At 50.1% G+C, this 22,490-nt stretch overlaps 1 protein-coding gene across 1 annotated transcript in view; it reads right to left on the reverse strand.

The window, feature by feature from the left end:
- The window catches only part of LOC122909901 (zinc finger protein 77-like), a 48,136-nt gene that overhangs the window by 25,507 nt on the left and 139 nt on the right, over window positions 1–22,490 (reverse strand). The gene's annotated exons all lie outside the window — the stretch shown is intronic.

The following is a 22,490-nucleotide window of genomic DNA, read 5'->3' on the forward strand; positions in this document are numbered from 1 at the left end:
AGCCCACTTGGGATGATTGTCAACAGCTGTTGCAGACTCTGCTGACCTCGGAGGAAAAGCAGAGAGTCCTCCTGGAAGCCCGAAAGAACGTACCGGGCGATGATGGGCGACCAACCCAGTTGCCCAATGAGATCGACACAGCCTTTCCCTTAACCCGCCCAAATTGGGATTTCGCCACACCTGCAGGTAGGGAGCACCTTCGTCTCTATCGCCAGTTGCTCATAGCGGGTCTCCGAGCAGCCACGAGACGGCCCACTAATTTGGCTCAGGTTAAGCAAGTAATACAGGGGAAGGAAGAAATGCCTTCTGCCTTTCTAGAAAGACTTAAGGAGGCTTATAGAATGTACACCCCGTATGACCCTGATGATGAAGGGCAAGCAACTAGTGTATCGATGTCCTTTATCTGGCAGTCAAGCCCTGACATTAGGAGCAAATTACAGAGATTAGAAGGGCTACAGGGGTATACGCTGTCTGACTTATTAAAAGAGGCAGAAAAGGTGTTCAATAAGAGAGAAACTCCAGAAGAGAAAGAGGAGAGAATGTGGTTAAGAATGAAAGAGGACACTGGGCACGAGAGTGTCCCAAGAACCCCAAGAATCTCAGAGGACCCCTGACGCCCAAACCACTGACTTCCCTACTGACGTTGGAAGACTAGGGAGGTCGGGGCCAGGAGCTCCCCCCTGAGCCCAGGATAACTTTAAGCGTCGGGGGACAGCCAGTTACCTTCCTAGTAGACACCGGGGCCCAGCATTCAGTCCTAACCCAGACTCTAGGACCACTCAGCAACCGAACTGCTTGGGTACAAGGAGCAACTGGAGGAAAGAACTATCGGTGGACCACGGAACACAGGGTCCAGCTGGCTACCGGTAAGGTGACGCATTCATTTTTACACATACCCGATCGCCCCTACCCGTTACTGGGAAGAGACCTTCTAACCAAATTAAAGGCCCAAATCCACTTCAACCCGGAAGGGGCGGCGATAACAGGCCCCAACGGGGGACCCTTACAGGTACTAACCCTCCATTTGGAGGAAGAATATAGACTATATGAACCTGAACAACCCCCAGAGGTCCAAAATGGAGCCTGGCTAAAAGAATTCCCTACGGCCTGGGCGGAAACGGGGGGCATGGGAATGGCTCATCAACAACCCCCTCTCTTAATCCAACTCAAGGCAACAGCCACCCCAGTGTCAATAAAGCAATACCCAATGTCTCATGAAGCCCGTCAAGGCATAAGGCCCCATATTAAGAGACTTCTCGATCAAGGAATCCTAATTCCCTGCCGGTCACCTTGGAATACACCTCTCTTACCAGTAAAAAAAAACCGGCACAGGAGATTACCGGCCAGTACAGGATCTGAGGGAAGTCAACAAAAGAGTTGAGGACATACATCCCTCCGTGCCCAATCCATGTAATCTACTGAGCACCCTGCCCCCTTCCCATGGATGGTATACGGTGCTAGATTTGAAAGATGCCTTTTTCTGCTTAAGACTACATCCGGTGAGCCAACCACTCTTCGCCTTTGAGTGGAGGGACCCAGATCTTGGGCTCTCAGGACAGTTAACTTGGACCCGGCTTCCCCAGGGTTTCAAGAACAGTCCCACTCTGTTTGACGAGGCGCTGCACAGAGACTTAGCTGATTTCCGGGTGCAGCATCCCTCCCTGGTACTTCTTCAATATGTCGATGATCTCCTCTTGGCTGCTAACACCAAGGAAAACTGCCTGAACGGCACTAAAGCCCTCTTACGGGTACTGGGACAGTTAGGGTACCGAGCCTCAGCTAAAAAGGCCCAGATATGCCAAAAACAAGTCACCTACTTGGGAGACCAGCTGAGGGAAGGACAGAGATGGCTCACTGAGGCACGAAAGCAGACTATCCTCCGCATTTCCACACCCACCACCCCACGACAGCTAAGGGAATTTCTGGGAACTGCTGGATTTTGCCGCCTGTGGATCCCTGGGTTTGCGGAAATGGCAGCCCCCTTATACCCCCTCACTAAGCAAGGGGCTCGGTTCCATTGGGGCGAGGAGCAGCAACAGGCCTTTTCCAACTTCAAAAAGGCTTTACTAGAATCCCCAGCCCTGGGACTCCCAGATGTGACTAAGGCCTTCGAACTGTTCATAGATGAAAAACAGGGCTATGCCAAGGGAGTACTAACCCAAAGGCTAGGGCCTTGGAAGCGCCCGGTGGCCTACCTGTCAAAGAAGTTAGACCCTGTGGCCGCTGGTTGGCCACCCTGTCTGCGAATGGTGGCTGCCATCGCCATCCTAGTCAAGGACGCGGGCAAGCTAACTTTGGGCCAGTCACTGACCATCTTGGCCCCCCATGCGGTTGAAGCCTTGGTCAAGCAGCCCCCAGACAGGTGGCTCTCCAATGCTCGCCTGACTCATCATCAGGCCATGCTCCTGGACACTGATCGTGTACAGTTCGGGCCTGTGGTGGCGCTCAACCCTGCCACCCTACTCCCCTTACCCGAGGCAATGGAAACACATGATTGCCTCCCGATTCTGGCTGAAGCCCATGGCACCCGAAAGGATCTGACGGACCAGCCCCTTATGGGAGCGGATTACACCTGGTATACAGATGGCAGTAGTTTCCTGCACAATGGCGAGCGAAGAGCGGGAGCTGCAGTGACAAGTGAGACAGAGGTAATCTGGTCCAAGACGCTATCCCCTGGGACATCAGCTCAGCGGGCGGAACTCATCGCCCTGACCCAGGCTCTACAGATGGCAGAAGGTAAGAAACTAAACGTTTATACCGACAGCCGCTATGCCTTTGCTACGGCCCACGTGCATGGTGAAATCTATCGGAGGACCTCCGAGGGAAAAGAAATTAAAAATAAACCTGAAATACTGGCTCTGCTCAAAGCTCTGTTCCTGCCCCAAAGGTTGAGCATTATGCATTGCCCGGGCCACCAAAAGGATAATAGCCCGGTGGCAAAGGGAAACCAGCTGGCAGATCAAGCTGCTAAGGAAGCTGCCCTGGGGGAAAAAGAGACTGGGCCCATTCTCACTCTGAGCACACGGCCCCCACAGGGAAATAATAAACCTATGGAGTACAGTTCTGAAGATCAGGAGCTGCTAAAGAAAATGGGGGCTACATGGGACCCGAGAGAAGGGGCATACATCATGAATGAAAAAGTTGTTATGCCCACTTCGTATTCTCACCACATAGTCCAATCCTTGCACTCACTGACCCATCTGAGCGAAAACAAAATAAAAACCCTCCTAAGTAATGAACACCAACCGTATTTGTTACTAAACCAAGACAAGGTGTTGCAATCCATAATTAAAAATTGCTTAGTCTGCGCACAAGTAAATGCCAGGAAAACTTATGCTGCCCCTGGAGTGCGCGTTCGAGGACATTGCCCTGGTGTTCACTGGGAAATCGACTTCACGGAAGTAAAACCTGGACTCTATGGCTACAGGTATTTGTTAGTTTTTGTAGACACTTTTTCAGGATGGGTAGAAGCCTTCCCCACCAAGCACGAGACTTCGAATGTGGTCACCAAGAAACTACTTGAAGAAATCTTCCCCAGGTATGGGATACCCCAGGTATTGGGCACCGACAATGGTCCAGCCTTCGTCTCCCAGGTAAGTCAGAAGGTGGCCAAGTTATTGGGGATTAATTGGAAATTGCATTGTGCATATAGACCCCAGAGCTCAGGGCAGGTAGAGAGAATGAATAGAACAATCAAGGAGACTTTAACTAAATTAACGCTTGCAACTGGCTCTAGGGACTGGGTCCTCCTCCTGCCTCTGGCCCTATATAGGGCCAGGAATACCCCCAGGCCCCTAGGGTTAACTCTTTTTGAAATATTATATGGGGCCCCACCCCCTATTGTAAACCTTTTCAATCCTATTGATCCTCATGTTTCTTCTCTTGCCGATCGCGCTACCCTACAAGCCCACCTCCAGGCACTCCAGATCGTTCAGAAAGAGGTCTGGAGGGCACTGGCTGCAGCTTACCGGGAGCAGCTAGAAAATCCAACTGTGCCACATCAATTCCAGATCGGCGACTCTGTCTGGGTCCGCAGGCATCAGACAAGAGCCTTGAGCCCCGATGGAAGGGACCCTACACCGTTCTCTTAACCACCCCGACGGCGTTAAAGGTCGACGGCATCACAGCTCGGATCCACGCCTCCCATGTAAAGGCGGCTTCTCCGGAACCAGACGACCCGGCAAAACCCGATCTCAAGGAAAAATGGAAAGTTCAGCGCACTCAAAATCCACTAAAGATAAGACTCGTGCGACCCTAGCACTGACTATTCTTGCTCTGGGTATTTCGAGTTCCCAAGGGTCCCCTCACTCGGTAAAACAGCTCACTTGGCAGATCCTGTCACAAACAGGGGAGGTAATTTGGGAGACCTCTCAGCAGCATGCCCCCTACACATGGTGGCCATCCCTTACCCCTGATTTTTGCCAACTAGCGGCAGGGCTTGAAACCTGGGACATCCCAGATAAGAGCCACAACGACTTAAATGTTTCAAACTTACCTTGCCCAACAAAAATGCGCTATTACGGGTGTGCCTGTCCCAATTTTCGCTGTGCATTAGGCCAAAATGATTTCTACGTTTGTCCTAAGGACGGCAGAAGTCGGGCCCAGGCCTATAAGTGTGGAGGATATCAAGAATATTTTTGTGCCTCATGGGGCTGTGAAACCACTGGCGATGCGTACTGGAATCCCACCTCATCATGGGATCTCATAACAGTTAAGCGTGGGTTCAGGAAATCATGGTGCCCCACCACGGACACCGGAGGGCCGATGGCAGGTGGACTATCCTTACCACTAAACATAAGCTTTACTAAAAAGGGAAAAGAGTTTTTGGACTGGACTTCTGGTCGCACTTGGGGTCTGCGATGGTACCTAAATTATGCAGACAAGGGAGTTACTTTCAAAATTCAAGACCCACAGACCCGCCCAGTGGGCCCGAACCCAGTACTCCCCGCCCTGAGGGCGTCCAACTCTCCCCGGTCGAGAATCTCCAGACCAGCAGCTAGCGGTATAAAGATTCCTAGGCCAGCAGTCAAAGGTACCCCAGTCCCTGCAACTCCCACAGCTGTGCAAACCAGGAAGACCCCAGAAATACCCAAGACAGAAGATAGGCTCATTAACCTAGTTAGAGGAGCCTATCAGGCTCTTGACCTCTCTAGCCCTGAGAGGGCAAGCAATTGCTGGCTATGTCTTAATCCAAGCCCTCCATACTATGAGGGCATAGCCCTCTCCGCTAATTACACTAACTCTACCGCCCCCAGCCCTATATGTCTTGCCCAAGACCATAGCCTAACCCTCTCACAAGTTTCAGGAGCAGGACTATGTATAGGCACCCCGCCTCACCATGTTCAGAGAACACTTTGTAATTCGACCCATAAAATATGGGCTAGCTCCTATTATTTGATCCCACCCAATGGAACCTATTGGGCGTGTAGCACCGGCTTAACCCCTTGTGTGTCTGCTGCAGCCTTGAATCAGACCACTGACTATTGTGTGTTGGTACAACTGTGGCCCCGAATAACCTACCACACAGATGAACTGGTCCTCAGTTATCATGAGTGGAGTGATCTTAGCCGAGTGAGGTGTGAGCCTGCCACCCTAATCACCCTAGCTATGTTGATAGGGGTAGGAGGCATTGCAGCCGGGGTCGGTACCGGGGCAACCGCCCTGGTCCGAACAGATTGTTGGGCTGGCAGGAAGGGCTACTAAAGATGGCGAAAAGTTCCCGCCACAGAACCTGAGCTCGGACAGGAGAACAAAGGCCCAAGCAGGAATCTGAGACCCCCGCCCCGGGCTCCTGTGGACCAATGGGATCCCGATGAGCAAGCGAGATATCCAAATAAGGGAAACTTCCAAAAGACCCCTGAGCTTCCTTCAAGACCCCTTAAAAGCCCCCTCCTCCCTGCCTTGGGCGCGACTTCCGCCACTCTGCTTTCCAGAGTCGCGGAACCTCGCCCGAGGGTGCCCACCTCCTCCCGGTGCAACTTTCTCGGCTCCCCTTCTCCTGAGCCCTGAAACTTCGCTGGAGAGCGTTTTTAATAAATCTTGCACCCACTTTGCCTGGTGTTGTGTTTATCTCGCCGGAAAAAACTTTACATTTGGTGCCGAAACCCGGGAAGGAGATTGAGCCCCCACACAGTGGGGAGGCTCTCTCCTTTCCCTGGCCGAACTGGACCTGCCTTTCCGAACGCCACTTCTGAAGCTGTGGTGAGTTTCCCCTGATTCCGCGCCTCCTTCCGGAAAGCCCTGCCCTAATCGCGGCCGCGTCAGGGCGGACCCCGCCGGTCACCAGGTGACCTCCGTGACTCCGAGAGGCTAGGAGACGTCCTAACCTCTACGGCAGTCGACACAGGTTTTCCACAACCCAGTGGTGGACGAGGGGACGCCTTCCTCCAACCCTCGGGCTGCCCGGCAACAAATCGTGGGGACCCCCCAATCCAAATTCGACCCTAAAACATCCCGGGGGTGTTTTAGGCCTGCTGGCCAATCTTAAAACCCTGGAACTGGACCAGGACCTGTGAAAACGACGTTACTGTACTGTCGCTTGGCCACAATACCGATTAGACAATCAGTCCCAATGGCCTCCGGAAGGCACGTTTAACTATCAGATTTTCATGGACCTAAATAACCTCGGCAGACACCAAGGCAAATAGGTCAAGGTCCCTTATGTCCAGGTTTTCTGGACTCTGCACTCTCGCCCCTTCCTCTGCTCTCACTGCTCCACCTCTCAGGTCCTCTTGGCCCGCTCCCCTCCCCCTACCCTGCTACCCACTGCTCCCAAAGACTCAGACCTCTCCTCCCTGTCTCCTCTCTCTGAACCCCCGGAGAGCTTCACCCACCCACCAACAAGAGGGGCCCCTGGTTCCTCCTCCTCCTCCTCCTTACCGCGATCCCTTACCCCAAGGTTCCTTAAGTTCAGGATTTCTGAACCGGCGCCCTCGTCTACCCCCTCCCCCTCTCCTTCCCCACTCCTTTCGGAACTCTTGACAAATTTATCTGCAGTAAACGGGAAACTCCAATCAAAGTTTACTGAAGGTCAAATAGACTCTTGTTATTTGTTAAAATCTGCTAGCAAAGAGATGCCTAGAACTGATGGTTAATTGTGTGTCTCGGAGTTTTAATGTGTAATTCTTAAGGTAGCTTTCAAAGTCTTTGGTAACCTTTAACAGAATGGGATAAAATACCAGAGCGCTGGTCACTGGAACTAGGTTTACGCTTTTGAAATCTGTTGGTAAACATCTTTTGTGCTTAATTGAATTCTGTTGTAACAGCCCTGGGGCTACTGTTTGAGCTAGATCCTTTCATAACGAATGGGAGGGGAGACTGATCACCTCCCATTAGCTAGAGATACCCAAAGAGGAGGGTGTCCAATATGTTTGAATCTGAAGAGTGCCTGACTGCATGAATGTGTCTGTATGGCTCCATCCGCACTAGGGCTCAAAAGCCCCCCCCCCAGTTAGTCTGCCCCCTAAGGGAGTTGCGGGAGTTGAAGAAGTTGTTCGAGTTCATGCGCCCTTCTCTCTACAAGACCTTTCCCAAATTGAGAAACGTTTGGGCTCCTTTTCGGCCAATCCTGATAACTATATTAAAGAATTCCAATATCTGGCCCAAGCCTATGACCTCACCTGGCATGATTTACATGTGGTCCAGACCACCACCCTCACCACAGAGGAGAGGGAAGGCATCCAGGCTGCTGCCCAGGAACACACAGATCAGGTCCAGCTCACTGATGCTGCCATGCCAGTTGGAGCCCAGGCAGTCCCAGCTGTAGAACCAGGTTGGCATTATCAGGATGGCCAAGATGGCCACTGGCGCCAAGACCGCATGGTCCAATGTCTCATAGCCGGCATGCGGGCAGCCTCTAATAAGGCCGTTAATTATGACAAGATTAGGGAGATTGTCCAGGCCCCTGATGAAAACCCCGCTATGTTTCTTAACCGATTGACTGAGGCCTTAACCCAGTACACTCGCTTGGACCCTGCCTCTCCTGCAGGGAACACGGTACTGGCTACTCGTTTTATCTCTCAATCGGCGCCGGATATACGGAGAAAGTTAAAGAAGGCTGAGGAGGGCCCTCAGACCCCCATTTCTGACTTGGTGAAAATGGCATTTAAGGTTTTTAATTCCCGTGAGGCGGCGGCTGAGCTTAAACGACAAGCCAGACTCCAGCAAAAGGTTCAGTTGCAGACCCAAGCCTTGGTACTAGCCCTGCGGCCAGCCGGCTCTGGGAGCCAGCAGAGAGGGGCAACCAACCGCACCCCCCCCGGGGGCCTATTTCGAATGCGGAGCTGAGGGACATTGGGCTCGCCAGTGCCCCAATCCAAAGCCGCCAACTCGACCTGGCCCTCAATGCCATTTGATGGGCCACTGGAAATCCGACTGCCCTAACCTCGGGGTATCTTCGGCGCCTCAACGTGGGGGACCCCCGAGACAGTAAGTCCGGCCTTTCAACTGCTTGGATTGGAGGATGACTGACGAAGCCCAGACTCGGCCACCCCTCTCACCCAGGCCAAGCCCAGGGTTATGCTCCAGGTAGTGGGTAAGTCCATCTCCTTTTTGCTGGACATGGGGGCTACCTACTCTGTTCTGCCTTCCTACTCGGTACTTACTCGAACCTCACCAATTACTGTTATGGGGATTGATGGGACCTCCTCCAATCCTAGGGTGACCCTTCCCCTTACCTGTAGCCTGGATGGGTTCCCCTTCCCCCACTCGTTCCTATGATTCCTTCCTGCCCGGTCCCTCTACTGGGTAGGGACAATTCTCCAGAAACTAAGGGCAACTATCTGCTTCTCCCCTTCCTCCCCTCTATCCACCTCAACCTGTCTCATCCTACACCTCTCCACTCCTCGACCCTCACTCCAGATGACCTACCTGCTGTAGATCCTCAGGTGTGGGACATCTCAGAGCCCATCATTGCTTCCCACCTTACCCCGGTTAAAGTACAGCTTAAGGATAACTCTAAGTTTCCCTCTTGAGCTTAGTTTCCTATTTCCTTAGCCCACCGCCGGGGCCTGAAACCTATCACAGAACGGCTTTAACGTCAGGGACTCCTGATCCCCATCATTTCCCCCTGTAACACCCCATCCTCCCAGTATGCAAGCCCTCAGGGGCTTATCGACTGGTACCAGACCTTAGGCTTATCAACGAGGCCGTGCCCCTACACTCTATTGTCTCGCATTCCCCAAACACCTCTCACTTTACTGTACTGGATCTAAAAGACACCTTTTTCACTATCCCCCTGCACCCTGATTCTTATTTTCTCTTTGCCTTCACCTGGGAGGATCCCGACAGGCACGCTTCTGGACAACTAACTTGGACTGTTCTACCCCAGGGGTTCAGGGACAGCCCTCACATTTTCGGCCAGGATTTGACTACAGACTTAGAGCAGTGAGTCCTTAAGACCAGTACTCTACTACAATATGTGAATGACCTCCTCCTCTGTAGCCCCTCCCTCTTGGTCTCCCAAGACGACACCTCCACCCTACTTAACTTTCGGGGGGGGCAAGGGATATCAAGTCACCCCCTCTATCAAATCATGGTCTACTCTCCGCCGACTCACAGACCTTAGCCACCGATCCCTGGCCCATCTGACTCCTCCTCGTCTCCAGCTATTCCATCTGCTATTCCTAGAAAACTCGCATCTCTCTCTCTCTCTCTACCTCCCCCCTGCTTAAACCCTGCAACTTTACTGCCTACACCCTTGCCAGATAAGGGGTGGATTTACATTCAGGACAGGATTGCCCTGCTAGGCAATCTGGCTCACACCCTAATTACTAATGAAAGACTCCGCATATAGACACCCCCCCCCAGCCATTGATTAACGAACTGCTTCTTGGCTTTTCTGTAATCGTTTGGCTTCGCCCTTCCCCTGTTAGACCCTTCCCCAAGTTAATTGTTTAACCGCTCTCTTGCCTTTCTGTAACCGCTTGGCTTTTAGGGGGTGATACTGGTCTCCTGTTTAAACAGGATACCTTATGTGCATAGTCATGTAGGCAAGGGGGGTCGCCTAAGTATGTGGACCTAGTCACGTAGGCAGGATGTTTCTCTGCTAAGTAATAAGGTCCACTCCCCCTCCTCACTCCCCCTCCCCACCTTTCTCTTCGCGCGCCGGGGTCCTTCAAAGCCAATCTACAAACACCGAGTATGCCTTACATTCAAACCAGCCAATAAGAACCTTGTAACTATGTTTCTGCTTCTGTACGTATGCGCTCACTTCCCAAACCCCATAAAAAGGCCCTAAACAAAGGGCTGGCGCGCGAGTCTTCCTAAGACTTGATCGCCCGCAGGTACCTGTTGACACAACTCAATAAACCTCGTGCTGTTTGCATCTGATCAGTGGACTCGGCTTGGTTTTTGGGTCCGGGGGTCTCCTCCTGAGAAGGGGTCCATTCCGGGGTGCTTGGAGCCCCGGGGGGGGGATCTTTCATTTGGGGGCTCGTCCGGGATACGAGACCCCCCACCCAAGGACCACCGACCCACTGTCAGGAGGTAAGCTGGCCAGCACTTTATTCGTTGTGCCTGTTCGTTGCGTCTGTGGCTGCGTCTGAACCTGTTACTTGTGAATTTGCGCATGCGTTTGGTTTGGGGTTCGATCGGATCCATTTGTATTTGGCGAGGGCCAGAAGGAGCTGACGGGCTCGGACGTCTCCCTCGCAGCCCTGGAAGATGTTCCAGAGGCGTTTGTAGTCCCGCCGGGCGGGACATTTGAGTCCTTCGGGACATCTATGCCCCGGGGCAGCGGGGCATTTGGAGCTCAGCCTGTATCAGAGAGATACGTGGCCTTGGTTGGAGAGGGGGAATCCGGACCCCCGGGATCTCCGCTTGAGTTTTTGCTTTCGGTTTTGTACCGAAATCGCGCAGCGTCCTTCTTGTTAACTGTTTTGTGTGTCTTACTTATTGTCCTTGGTGTTTTCTTTGACTCTAAAATGGGGCAAACACTTACCACCCCCTTAAGTCTCACTTTAGGTCACTGGAGAGATTCTGAGTTTCTCCTAATAGATGTGGGGGTTTCTCCCTCACTCACTTCCCATGCTAATGGCTATAACTGGAACCAACTGGGGTTGGTCTAACTCGAGACAGAGACCATAAGGAATATTCCCAAGCAGCTGCCGAAACTCTCTTTGTTTCGGGGAAGTTTCCCTGTGTTCTCTGGCCCGACTTGGACTGCTTAACCCCTCCCCCCTTGCTGGTGGGAAAGCATGGCATCTGCTCCTCTGTTGGGGCAAAGAAATGACTAAACTGATGGTTAATTGTCTTTCTCAAAGTTCTAATGGGTAATTGCTGAAGTAGCTTTCAAAGTCTTTGGTAACCTGAAAGTTTTAAAGTTTTGCTTGGGTGACAAATGGAATTAAATTGTGGACATCTAGGTCTTAAAGGATAAAATGCTAAGTCATTAATTACTGGATGTAGGTTTGTGCTTTTGACTTCTTACTGCAAAGAAACTAAGAGTATTTAAATCTGTTGGTAAACGTGTTTTGCACTTAACTGTTTCATAAATTTGACATCTGAAGAATTCTGTTGTAACAGTTCACAGTTGGTTAATACTTAGTCTTAACTAGAGATTAAGGGGTTTCTAAGACTATCAAATTCTGCTTAGTGTAACTAAGACTGATGAAAATAAGGAAAACTCTATAAAAAAGTAGGTGATATGTAAAAAAAGATTTAAGAAATGGGAATACATTTTGTTGAAGGTTAGGGAAGGTAATTTTGTCCTCAATAAAATGGTTGTTTGAAAGAAAATGACTTGGGACAAAACCTAAATGCAAAGGAAAAATGTAAAAGGTTTGTGAAGGGAAATCTTCAAAAAAAGGAATTTTAGATATGGCCAGGACAGACTAAAAAAAGAAAAACAGCCTCCAAGGTGATTTAATACTCTCCTGACCTGCCTCCACATAGATTATACTTCCAAGTATAAGGGCCATTTGGCCTTGAGAGATTAAGAAAGCAGCCCAACCTTGAGAGACTGCGAAAACACCCGGTTGCCATCCTCCATTGCCTGTAACCATAGAAATTCACTCTAATCTGTAAAGAGTAAAAAGGGAGGGTATCCAACCTGTTTGAATCTGAAGAGTGCCTGACTGTGTAAATCTGTCTGTACGGCTTCACTGCTTCGGCTACGGAGTCTGAGTGGGCTGCACCCTGAGTCTCACAGGGCGTCATATGGCAGAACGGTCATCTACTCCACGGAGTAGCCTGGTCTGGGGTTTATTCGGACAGGCCTTAGCTAAAACGCTCCTAAGTTCCTGTGAGGGATGCGAGCAGGACAGCAGGGGAAAGATCCCCCTCCTTTGTCTGCGACATCATTCATGATGGAAAAAATAAACCCAAAAAACTCCTATCTTAAGACTGCACACTTAGAAATAAAATTAAAAAGGAAAAGACACTGGTATTAAAAAAAAAAAAAAAGCTGGTTTTCTTTGTTTAAAAGGACAAAGTTTTCTTAGATTAATTGATCAGATAAGAGAATGTAAATGGTTTTCTCTTTGCCAGCCCAGAAAACCCAGTTTCTATGTTTTGTTTTATCACGTGTTTAACATCCCTAATTATATTTAGGCATGTGCTTTAAAACTTTATAAGATTTTAGCAAATGTTGACAAGATTTAAGTTGTAAATCTCTTTAACTCAGGCTTTTCCTTGGTATGCGAAGTTGCTCATGAAATACTACTGAACCAATGATAAACCTTGGCTTACAATTGGGAAAATGCTGTAACTCTTCTAGAGATTCTACGCACTTCTAAAGTTTTAAGGTTTTGAGAGATCATCGCTTGATATTATAATTATGGAAATGTTACGTGTCACAGAAGTAACCTGATTTCCTTGCAGCTAAATTGTAAACTCCCGTCTCTTCAGCTCTAACCATATGCATTCCGAGTTTTTGTCATTTATAATTGTTTTAATTATCTTATTTTTAATGAGTTTTATCTTCAAGGAGATTCATATAAAGGACTTCCAGGATAAATACAGATATTTGATATATTTGAAAATCCTAAAACTGAAATGGGTAAGAATTCCCAAAACTAACTAAAGGTGCATTCACCAGAATTAGTAACATGGAACTAAATGAACTAAAAGATTATAGTGTTGTGTCTCTTAATGTTTTGTCTTACTTTAAACATTGCTGGTTCTTTCTAATGTTTGCTCTTCCAGACTAGGGATACTTCCTCCTAGTTATCAGTAACTCATAGAGATGTAAAAGTGCTCCTTTGTAAACGAGTCAAAGCATTCAACTTTTCTCTCTATCTGAACCCTCTGAAACCAAAAGGTCTCAGTTAAGTATTCTTTCTTCCATGGCAATCAGTCATTTGCATAAGTTCAATAAGAATCTGTTCTCTTTGTAACAGGACAGCATTGGAAACTGGTTATTTTACCAAGGCTTTGACTGGGATGTCATATTTGATAAGACTCAGATATGACCAGACAGTTTAAAGGAACTAAGGTTGACTTTATGAAACCTGGAGCCATAAAGCCCCTTGGGACTGTTGGCCTGATACCTTGCTTACAGAGTTCCCAGCAGCCTCACCAGGTGAGTAAAGAATGTCACTCCTTGGTAGGTGCAGTCTCAGAAGAGGAATTCGCCCAAATCGACAGGTATTGCAGGCACACCTGATGGCAAGTACAGGGCTTGGCTTCTGGCCCGGAGAGGCTACTAAAAGTTCAACCTAGAGATTCCTTATAAGAAGTTCCAGCAAAGCAGATTCTAAAAGATTTATTGATCACACTCACTGTTCTTGCTGAGCTTATGTAAATAATTAGGCCAAGTCTGTTAAAACTGGACTTGTTTCACAAGTGAATTAGGCCTGATTTGGCTATCTCTGTAAATGAGGGTTATTTTAGAGAGAAAAATTATGTTTTAGTAACACACCTTTATGGATGTTAAATTCTAGATTTGATTGTCTTTAAATGTTTGTTTACCTAAGCTAAACAATTTGAGGTAAACTTCAGAGAAGTTACACAATAGCTTCTTTAGTTGATCTTTTATTATTTTGTGGGGATATTAGCAGAACCCCGTGGCACATGATTAAACAACTGGAAAATGGAATTGATTCCCCTATAATTGTATAACTTAACTAACACCTTGTGTGTGGCTGGGATAATAAAATTGCCTAAAGGCCAGCCTACTGCACTCCATAGGATTAACTATGGACTTATAGAGATAATGGATGACCCCACTTTCTTTATGATTAGATCGGATGATGCATGGGGGCCTCCCCTTATCTCTTGACAAGTTTTCTCACTTGCCAGTGATCCTCCGTAATCAGGATATTGTTAAGGCTGGACCACTCAAAGGTCTTCTTATTGGTTTCATCCCTTAGTCATATTTATCCTAGAGGCCACCTCTGTTGAAGTGCAATTGCAAACAGATGCTTTAGCAAAACTTAAAACAGCCCCTAACTAATGAGTTCACATCAGGTCCAGATTTTTCTTAGAATTCAAAGGCCACCAAAGAATGATTAAGGCTGACTAATTAAATACTGGGCTATACTTACAGATATGCTGGATAAATGACAGTTTACTGATGACAATAGTTTTCATAAAAAAAAAAATAAGAAAAGCTAGGTATACTGTAGTGTTCACTAGCACTTTGCAATTGCCAAAGCCTAAGAATAAACATTAACATTGACTCCAAATATGCCTTCCTGGTACTACATGCCCATGGAGCTATTTGGAAGAAAAGGGGATTGCTGTCAATCCATAACTCCCCAATCAAATATGGGTCTAAGTTACAAGACCCTTCTTATGGCTATACTAAGGATGACGTATATCAGATCTGGGATACATATTTGTGGTTCACACCCACGATTGGACGGCTCAGTCAAAAGGCAGTTTTATGCTGGCAACAAAAGAATCATACGAGTGGTACTTGGGCAAATAACACACGATATCTGGGATAGCTATCATTAAAAATGTGTTCCCAAGTAATAGTACTCCAGGCCACTGACTGGTTTGCTACTGACTGGGCAAGGCGACCTGGCATTAGATGATCAGCTCCTTATGGAACCCACTGGATCTGTGGAACCAACCTGTGGCCCTGGCTTCCTCCAGGGTGGATAGGTCGCTGTACTTTAGGATTTGCCTGGATTCATGGGCGCGTTACTAAGACCATTACAACTCCAGCTAATCTCCCCAACTTGAAACAAAGGTGGATGCGATCTGTTTTTAAATGGTATGATCACTTAGCATCCATTTTTGTTCCATCTGCAGGACTAGAGGATGTCATGTGGTATGTAGAAGCCCTTAATAGATACACTACAAAAGCGCTCAATGATTCTCTAAATGGCATCTCCCTCCTTAATACCGAAGTCTCACAAATACGCAAGGCAGTCCTACAAAATAGGATGGCCCTAGATGTCCTGACAGCAGCACAGGGTGGCACTTGTGCAATTATCAAGACAGAATGTTGTGTGTACATCCCAGACTATCACAAAAATGTCACAGGACTAATAAAAGATAGGATGCTCTTCAATATCCTTCTCTCTCTCTCAGTAATTGGTTAGCTTAATGGTTTGGAGAAGTTCTATGGCCAAATCTTCTTTTTGGGCTTCTCATTCTTATTGCCTTATTAACCTTAATATGTTGCTTTGTTCGATGTTTCTCTACTTGGTGCCGAGACTCCATTGCTGCAATGACTTCACCACGACAGATGATCCTTACCACGCGCAAGGATACTTCTTCACTGTCCGCGCTGGATTCAGCTGCCTCCACCTTTCGTAACTCCCCTATACATTCCTCCACTGATCAATGTTGACCTGAGTAGGTAGGGACAGCTCTACGCCCCTATTCAGCAGGAAGAAGTTACAAAAGATAAGACCTTCCACCTTCAACCACCTTAAAGATTTAAGGGTCAAAATTGTTCAGGAGGCTGGCTGAAGAGGGAGCAGGGGCTGGCGCCTTGCACCCCCTTCTCCACCCCTCCCCTTGGTAATATGTATGACATTTCACAGGCACCCCTGACTGCCCTGAAAAAAGAACAAATGTTTATATTGCAGAGATCACAGTCTTGTAAGGCAGGAGTCTCCCTTTGTTTGCAAATGTCCTTAAGATTTACAACAAAGAAGTTACCTTATCAATAGCCCAATTTCCAAAGACACATAACTCAGTTCCTCAAGCCCATCTGCAAGCCCTGCAGCTAGTACACCCTAACATCTGCAAGCTAGCAATGGGAACTCCAGCCAATTAGGACGTAGAAAATTACTTTGACCTACAAAAGCCGCCTTCACAACCATCCCCCCCGGGGGCGACTCGGGTTAAATCCTTGGGGAAGCTATGGGGACTGAAGTCAACAAAGTATGTTAAGAACACTTACCTTCTATGTATGCCCCGGGTTTCACAGACCCAGAGAGTGGACCTACTGTAGTGGGACATCCCACTTTTATTGTCGCTATTGGGGCTGCGAAACCACTGGTGACACAGCAATATCAGCTAATTCGACAAGACCAGATCCCAAACTGACCTGGTACAGGACCAGAGCGAATGGATATAAGATTCTATCCATAAAAAAAAAAGGGGGGGGGGGAATGAAAGACTCCGCATATAGACACCCCCCCCAGCCATTGATTAACGAACTGCTTCTTGGCTTTTCTGTAATCGTTTGGCTTCGCCCTTCCCCTGTTAGACCCTTCCCCAAGTTAATTGTTTAACCGCTCTCTTGCCTTTCTGTAACCGCTTGGCTTTTAGGGGGTGATACTGGTCTCCTGTTTAAACAGGATACCTTATGTGCATAGTCATGTAGGCAAGGGGGGTCGCCTAAGTATGTGGACCTAGTCACGTAGGCAGGATGTTTCTCTGCTAAGTAATAAGGTCCACTCCCCCTCCTCACTCCCCCTCCCCACCTTTCTCTTCGCGCGCCGGGGTCCTTCAAAGCCAATCTACAAACACCGAGTATGCCTTACATTCAAACCAGCCAATAAGAACCTTGTAACTATGTTTCTGCTTCTGTACGTATGCGCTCGCTTCCCCAAACCCCATAAAAAGGCCCTAAACAAAGGGCTGGCGCGCGAGTCTTCCTAAGACTTGATCGCCCGCAGGTACCTGTTGACACAACTCAATAAACCTCGTGCTGTTTGCATCTGATCAGTGGACTCGGCTTGGTTTTTGGGTCCGGGGGTCTCCTCCTGAGAAGGGGTCCATTCCGGGGTGCTTGGAGCCCCGGGGGGGATCTTTCACTAAAATCCACCTATCCCTCCATATTGGCCCAAAGGCTCTCCACCAATTTCTTCAGCCATTGTTCTACCATCCTTCCTTATCTAAAATAATTGGAAGTTGTTCACAGGGCTTGCAAAACCTGTTCCTCCGTGAATTCACAAGGATGAATCCGCAGACCAGGGCCTAACCATCAGCTCCGAGGTCATCAGCCAGGGGAAGACTGGCAACTGGACTTCACTCACATGCCTCGCCATAAAACCTATCGCCACCTATTAACCTTGGTTGATACATTCACAGGCTGGATGGAACCAGCGGACATGGTGTCTCCAATACTCATCGAGCACATCATCCCGAGGTTCGGATTGCCCCGGACCCTCCAGTTGGACAACGGACCCGCCTTCATCTCCAGTGTAACCCAACAGGTAGCTGAGAGCCTCAACATAACCTGGACACTTCACATCCCGTACCACCCGCAGTCATCGGTAAGGTAGAAAAGGCCGACAGGCTGCTCAAAGCCCAACTCACCAAACCTACCCTAGAAACCCTTTCTTTCCTGGCCTACACTTCTGCCTAGGGCTCTCACCAGACTCCTGGCTACGCCCTGCGGGCCTTTGGGCTTAAGCCCATTTGAATTCCTACACGGCTGGCCCTTTCTAATAAATCATAGCCTTCCGGCCATTTCCCCGCCTCTTTTATCCTATCTACCTTACCTCACTCTACATTGTAGGGATACCCCTCCCTGTTGACTGGCCACTCCCCAACTTCAGGGCCACAAATAATACGGTCCATATTGGCCCTATCGGGGAATCATACCTATTATTAATGTGTCCTCCCCCCTTACCACAGCAGCTGCCATATCAATAACTCCTCCCTCCTGTACTGTACTTCCTCAGGAATATTTCTCTCGTGCCCTCAGGGAACCTATCGCTGCCTGACCACTAATGACTCCCTGGGCTGTATATTCATTCTACTATCTTCTTCTACCACCATCTACTCTGAATCCCAGTTGCTATCCATCCTATTCCCCCAACACCGTGCAGGAAGGGCTGCCTTCCTCCCATTCGTAACGGCAGGAGTAGCCACAAGGGTGGCAACTGGAACAGCGGGGATAGGGACTTCCATAGACTTTCTTGACCAACTCTCCCAAGCCCTGAATGATGACACGGAATGGGTTGCTGACTCCCTCACAGTCCTACAGATGCAAATCACCAGCCTGGCAGCCTTAGCGCTACAGAACAGACGGGCCTTAGACCTTCTGACCGCCGAAAAAGGGGGGACCTGCCTATTCTTAAATGAAGAATGTTGTTACTTTGTTAACCAATCAGGTATAGTTCCCTCCAGGATCAAAGAACTCAGGGATCGGATCCAAGCACGGCAGCAAGACATGTCCTCCTGGGGCCTGGACCCCTACAACTGGGTAACCTGGCTCCTCCCTCTGGTGGGACCTGTATGCATAATCCTCCTCCTAATCTCAGTTGCTCCCTGTCTTTTCCGATACTTGCAGGGCAGCTTACAAGAACTTGCCCGAGTGTTTCTCAATCAAGTCCTCCTCCAGCCCTACTCTGGCCTGCGCACTTCCGACTACCCCTATGACGACGCCCCCTGTCAGCAGGAAGTAGCCAGAACCCAGTCGACGCCCCTGACACCATTATATTAAGCAAAAGGTCGGAATGTTGGGCTGGCAGGAAGGGCTACTAAAGATGGCGAAAAGTTCCCGCCACAGAACCTGAGCTCGGACAGGAGAACAAAGGCCCAAGCAGGAATCTGAGACCCCCGCCCCGGGCTCCTGTGGACCAATGGGATCCCGATGAGCAAGCGAGATATCCAAATAAGGGAAACTTCCAAAAGACCCCTGAGCTTCCTTCAAGACCCCTTAAAAGCCCCCTCCTCCCTCCCTTGGGCGCGACTTCTGCCACTCTGCTTTCCAGAGTCGCGGAACCTCGCCCGAGGGTGCCCACCTCCTCCCGGTGCATCTTTCTCGGCTCCCCTTCTCCTGAGCCCTGAAACTTCGCTGGAGAGCGTTTTTAATAAATCTTGCACCCACTTTGCCTGGTGTTGTGTTTATCTCGCCGGAAAAAACTTTACACAGATCAATACCTACTTTTACATCATGCTATGAATGAAGATCTTAGGGCCTTAGAGCAATCCGTACGAGCCCTCAAGGAATCCCTAACCTCCTTGTCAGAGGTGGTGTTACAAAACAGAAGAGGCTTAGACTTAATTGTTCCTTAAGGAGTGTGGCCTATGTGCTGCTCTCAAAGAAGAATGCTGTTTTTTTTGCCGACCAGACTGGAGTAGTAACAGAAACTTTAGACAAATTAAAGGAAAGGCTAGATAAGCGTAAAAGAGACTTTGAATCCCAACAGTCTTGGTATTGTAAGACCCGCGGATCCCCTTACCCAAGAATTCAACACTGCCACAGGATGCAATCAGCAAGAGGTTCTTTATTGTAGCCCAGGCGCCTGCGGGTGGTCAGCAGCTCCTGATAGCTGAGCACCCCAGGCTGGGGTGGTGCAGGATTTTTATGGACAGATTCAAACAAGTTTTGGATGGGGCAGAGCTGATTGGCTTACAATCTGAACATTTAGAAAAGGCATACTTGGTGTTTGCGGATTGGCTTTGGAGGACCCCCGCGAGCGAAGAAAAAGGCGGGGAGGGGGAGTGACGAGGGGGAGTTGGACCTTATTACTCAGCAGAGAAACATCCTGCCTACGTGACTAGGCCCACGTACCTAGGCGACCCCCTTGCCTACGTGACTATGCGCATAAGGTATCCTGTTTAAACAGGAGACCAGTATCACCCCCTAAAAGCCAAGCGGTTACAGAAAGACAAGAGAGCGGTTAAACAATTAACTGGGGGAAGGGCGAGCGATTACAGAAAAGCCAAGAAGCAGTTAGTTAATCAATGGCTGGGGGTGGGGGTGTCTATATGAGGAGTCTTTCAGTATGAAGGAATTTGGAATCGTTCACCCTGGTTTACTTCCCTAATAACCTCCTTAATAGGACCCTTAATACTCTTGATGTCAATTCTAACCTTCGGGCCATGCATCATTAACAGGTTAACCCAATTCATAAAAGATAGACTGTCACTTGTCCAAGCCATGGTATTAACCCAACAATATCATGCTGTAGGACAGTGAGATACTAGTCCCCCATAAAGTAAAAGATTTTACCCGGGCCACAAAGAAAATGGGGGAATGAAAGGACCTCTTCCCCCTTCCCCTTGCTAAAACAACCCTCCTTTGCTTTAACGGCCCTATGGCTAAAAAAAGGCAACAACATGTTGCAAAAGCGATAAGTAAACTTGCAAAAGATATGCTGGGAGACCAGCCTCCTAGCCACGTTCGCCTAGTCACGTAGGCAGGATGCTTCTCTGCTGAGTAATGAAGACCTTGTATCCCCCTCCCGCGCGCGCCAAGTATGCCTTTACATTCAAACCAGCCAATGAGAACCTTGGAACTATGCTTCTGCTTCTGTACGAATGCTTCCGCTTCCCGAAACCCCATAAAAAGGCCCTGAACAAAGGGCTGGCGTGCGAGTCCTCTTAAGACTTGATCGCCCGCAGGTACCTGTGACTACTCTATAAACCTCGTGCTGTTTGCATCTGATCTGTGGTCTCAGCTCGGTTTTTGGGTCCCGGGGTCTCCTCCTGAGGAGAGGTCCATTCCGGGGTGCTTAAACCCGGGGGGGATCTTTCAAGGCCCCCACCAGAGCCTGCTTTGCTTGCAGTTCAGGAGTCGTCAAGGAATTGACTAACCTCCAAAGAAAAGGGGGGAAATGTTATGGTTGATATAATGTTAAAACCTGTTTAACTAGTAGGGCCTGCTTGGCCAGAGCGACTCCATATTGCCTAGGTAGCCATGGTGTTGTTTATACCCACAGATTTCATTCCAGAATAAGCGCCCCAGTACTTCCTGGTATCGGTTCCAGGTATGATTCCGGGCGTAAGCGCCCTAAAAATAGAAGCCACGTACTTTGAGGTCTGCGGTTCTGCTCTATAAAGCCAGCCTGTGGGATCGGGACGGGGTCGCTCTCTTCGGAGGCGGCCCTGACCGGTCAGTCTGACTTCTAATGCCTGACATAGAGCAAAGTTTTGCATAACTTTCACTCCATCTCAGTCTCGTTCCTTAGATAACGGACGCCAACACTTTCTCCCCTTCAAGCAGGGGAGCACCTCCCAGTCTGTCGGAATCACAAAGAAACGGAAAAACAAAAAACAAACCAGAACAAAAAAGAACTCCTTCCTTAAAAGTTTTAGGAGCACAAAGGGCACACGGAGACCAACAGTGTCCCCCAGGCCTGGAAAGAGCCAAAGGCTATCAGAGACAATGAATCTCTCCTTGAGGCACGGAAAGTACGCAAAGGCCCGCGGTCCGTCCCCAGGTCCCAGCCCCAGGCCCCCTGCAGGGCGCACCGGCTCTCAGAGGAGGCCCTTCGCCCCCTCCCCGCTCCCAACAGCGACCTCCGCGGCGGGATCCTGTCCGCGGCTCCGCCCCCGGCCCCCAGGCAAGCCCTGGCTCCGTCACCCGGGACGCAGGAACACGTTCGAACTGCTCTGGGCCACCCCACGCCGCCTCCGCGGGGACTGGGTGTCCGGAGCCGACAGGCGGTCCGAGCCGGGTCCCCAGCCGGAAGCGAGGGGCCGGGACGGCGAAGCCAAAACCACACTCGCACCGCCTGTGCTGCCGGCGGGACACAGGGGCACCGGGGGTCACCGCCTCTGCAGAAGGATTTCAGCAAAACGTCCCCAAATCACGCAGTGAACTGCAGCGCGTCTGTCACGGTCTCGGCAAAGAGGCGGCTTAGACACACGCCCACGGGTGTCCGCCCCGAACACGGACCGAACCGTGGCCGGATGCGCGGCCGCGGCCCGACGGGCACCGCTCGGCGCGCCCCGTGCCCGTTCCGACGGACCCGCCGGAGCCCCGGGCCCCTACATGCAGCCGAAGTCCCTCAGAACCCCTAACGGTACCACGGCGCGGCAGCCCGCTCCGGTCCCGCGTCCTCTCGGCGGCTGCACACCCTTCGTCGGGCCCGTCGTCCCCGAAGTGACCGGACCGAGAAGCGCAGGCTCCGCAGCAAGCGAAACCCACCGCGGCCGTCCGGGGCGGCTCAGCCCCGCGCGCGCTCGTCCCGGCCGAGTGAGAGACCCCCACCCCCACCCCCACCCCGGGGGAGCGCACGGAAGTCCCGCCCGGAGGGGTCCTCTGCGCGCCCGCTGCCCGGTCGGCGCCCCCCGTCCCCCCGCGGGGCCCCACAGCGTCCGGAGCCCCAGGCCTGCCCGCCCCGCGCCGGCCTCGCTCCGGCTCCACCCGCCCAGCACGCAGGTGCGGCCCGACCGGGAGGGGAGCG

The sequence above is a fragment of the Neovison vison genome, chromosome 6 (assembly GCF_020171115.1).
Source record: "Neovison vison isolate M4711 chromosome 6, ASM_NN_V1, whole genome shotgun sequence".
Classification (NCBI taxonomy): Eukaryota; Metazoa; Chordata; class Mammalia; order Carnivora; family Mustelidae; genus Neogale; species Neogale vison.